This window comes from Phyllobates terribilis, unplaced genomic scaffold (assembly GCF_046119375.1).
Source record: "Phyllobates terribilis strain yellow unplaced genomic scaffold, ASM4611937v1 Scaffold_15__1_contigs__length_34870131, whole genome shotgun sequence".
Lineage (NCBI taxonomy): Eukaryota > Metazoa > Chordata > Amphibia > Anura > Dendrobatidae > Phyllobates > Phyllobates terribilis.
The window spans coordinates 31,509,799-31,513,262 of NW_027362775.1; positions in this window are offsets into that span (position 1 = coordinate 31,509,799).

Sequence of the window (3,464 nt, forward strand, 5' to 3'; positions counted from 1 at the left end):
GATTATACAGGGGTGTACTCACTTATGCTGAGCCCTGTATATATAATGAACTGCTAATACAGGGGTGTACTCACTTATGCTGAGCACTGTATATATAATGTACGGATAATACAGGGGTGAACTCACTTATGCTGAGCACTGTATATATAATGTACTGATAATACAGGGGGTGTGCTCACTTATTCTGAGCTCTGTATATATAATGTACTGATAAGACAGGGGGTGTACTCACTTATGTTGAGCACTGTATATATAATGTACTGATAATACAGTGGTGTACTCACTTATGCTGAGCACTGTATATATAATGTACTGATAATACAGGGGGTGTACTCACTTATGTTGAGCACTGTATATGTAATGTACTGATAATACAGTGGTGTACTCACTTATGCTGAGCACTGTATATATAATGTACTGATAATACAGGGGGTGTACTCACTTATGCTGAGACCTGTATATATAATGTACTGATAATACAGGGGGTGTGCTCACTTATTCTGAGCTCTGTATATATAATGTACTGATAAGACAGGGGGTGTACTCACTTATGCTGAGCACTGTATATATAATGTACTGATAATACAGGGGTGTACTCACTTATGCTGAGCACTGTATATATAATGTACTGATAATACTGGGGTGTACTCACTTATGCTGAGCCCTGTATATATAATGTACTGATAATACAGGGGTGTACTCACTTATGCTGAGCACTGTATATATAATGTACTGATAATACAGGGGTGTACTCACTTATGCTGAGCCCTGTATATATAATGTACTGATAATACAGTGGTGTACTCACTTATACTGAGCGCTGTACATATAATGTACTGATAATACAGGGGTGTACTCACTTATACTGAGCGCTGTACATATAATGTACTGATAATACAGGGGTGTACTCACTTATGCTGAGCGCTGTATATATAATGTACTGATAATACAGGGGTGTACTCACTTATACTGAGCGCTGTACATATAATGTACTGATAATACAGGGGTGTACTCACTTATGCTGAGCCCTGTATATGTAATGTACTGATAATACAGGGGTGTACTCACTTATACTGAGCACTGTATATATAATGTACTGATAATACCGGGGTGTACTCACTTATGCTGAGCGCTGTATATATAATGTACTGATAATACAGGGGTGTACTCACTTATACTGAGCACTGTATATATAATGTGCTGATAATACAGGGGTGTACTCACTTATACTGAGCCCTCTATATATAATGTACTGATAATACAGGGGTGTACTCACTTATGCTGAGCCCTGTATATATAATGTACTGATAATACAGGGGTGTACTCACTTATGCTGAGCCCTGTATATATAATGTACTGAAAATACAGGGGGTGTACTCACTTATGTTGAGCCCTGTATATATAATGTACTGATAATACAGGGGTGTACTCTCTTATGCTGAGCCCTGTATATATAATGTACTAATAATACAGTGGTGTACTCACTTATGTTGAGCTCTGTATATACAATGTACTGATAATACAGGGGTGTACTCACTTATGCTGAGCCCTGTATATATAATGTACTGATAATACAGGGGTGTACTCACTTATACTGAACCCTGTATATATAATGTACTGATAATACAGGGGGTGTACTCACTTATGTTGAGCACTGTATATATAATGTACTGATAATATAGGAGGTGTACTCACTTATGCTGAGCCCTGTATATATAATGTACTGATAATACAGTGGTGTACTCACTTATGCTGAGCCCTGTATATATAATGTACTGATAATACAGGGGTGTACTCACTTATGCTGAGCCCTATATATAATGTACTGATAATACAGCGGTGTACTCACTTATACTGAGCACTGTATATATAATGTACTGATAATACTGGGGTGTACTCACTTATGCTGAGCACTGTATATATAATGTACTGATAATACAGGGGTGTACTCACTTATGCTGAGCACTGTATATATAATGTACTGATAATACCGGGGTGTACTCACTTATGCTGAGCCCTGTATATATAAAGTACTGATAATACAGGGGTGTACTCACTTATGCTGAGCGCTGTATATATTATGTACTGATAATACAGGGGTGTACTCACTTATGCTGAGCCCTGTATATATAATGTACTGATAATACAGGGGTGTACTCACTTATGCTGAGCACTGTATATATAATGTACTGATAATACAGGGGTGTACTCTCTTATGCTGAGCCCTGTATATATAATGTACTAATAATACAGTGGTGTACTCACTTATGTTGAGCACTGTATATATAATGTACTGATAATACAGGGGTGTACTCTCTTATGCTGAGCCCTGTATATATAATGTACTAATAATACAGTGGTGTACTCACTTATGTTGAGCACTGTATATATAATGTACTGATAATACAGGGGTGTACTCACTTATACTGAACCCTGTATATATAATGTACTGATAATACAGGGGGTGTACTCACTTATGTTGAGCACTGTATATATAATGTACTGATAATATAGGGGGTGTACTCACTTATGCTGAGCCCTGTATATATAATGTACTGATAATACAGTGGTGTACTCACTTATGCTGAGCCCTGTATATATAATGTACTGATAATACAGGGGTGTACTCACTTATACTGAGCACTGTATATATAATGTACTGATAATACTGGGGTGTACTCACTTATGCTGAGCACTGTATATATAATGTACTGATAATACAGGGGTGTACTCACTTATGCTGAGCACTGTATATATAATGTACTGATAATACCGGGGTGTACTCACTTATGCTGAGCCCTGTATATATAAAGTACTGATAATACAGGGGTGTACTCACTTATGCTGAGCGCTGTATATATTATGTACTGATAATACAGGGGTGTACTCACTTATGCTGAGCCCTGTATATATAATGTACTGATAATACAGGGGTGTACTCACTTATGCTGAGCACTGTATATATAATGTACTGATAATACAGGGGTGTACTCACTTATGCTGAGCACTGCATATATAATGTACTGATAATACAGGGGTGTACTCACTTATGCTGAGCACTGTATATATAATGTACTGATAATACAGGGGTGTACTCACTTATGGTGAGCACTGTATATATAATGTACTGATAATACATGGGTGTACTCACTTATGCTGAGCACTGTATATATAATGTACTGATAATACAGGGGTGTACTCACTTATGCTGAGCACTGCATATATAATGTACTGATAATACAGGGGTGTACTCACTTATGCTGAGCACTGCATATATAATGTACTGATAATACAGGGGTGTACTCACTTATGCTGAGCACTGTATATATAATGTACTGATAATACAGGGGTGTACTCACTTATGCTGAGCACTGCATATATAATGTACTGATAATACAGGGGTGTACTCACTTATGCTGAGCACTGTATATATAATGTACTGATAATACAGGGGTGTACTCACT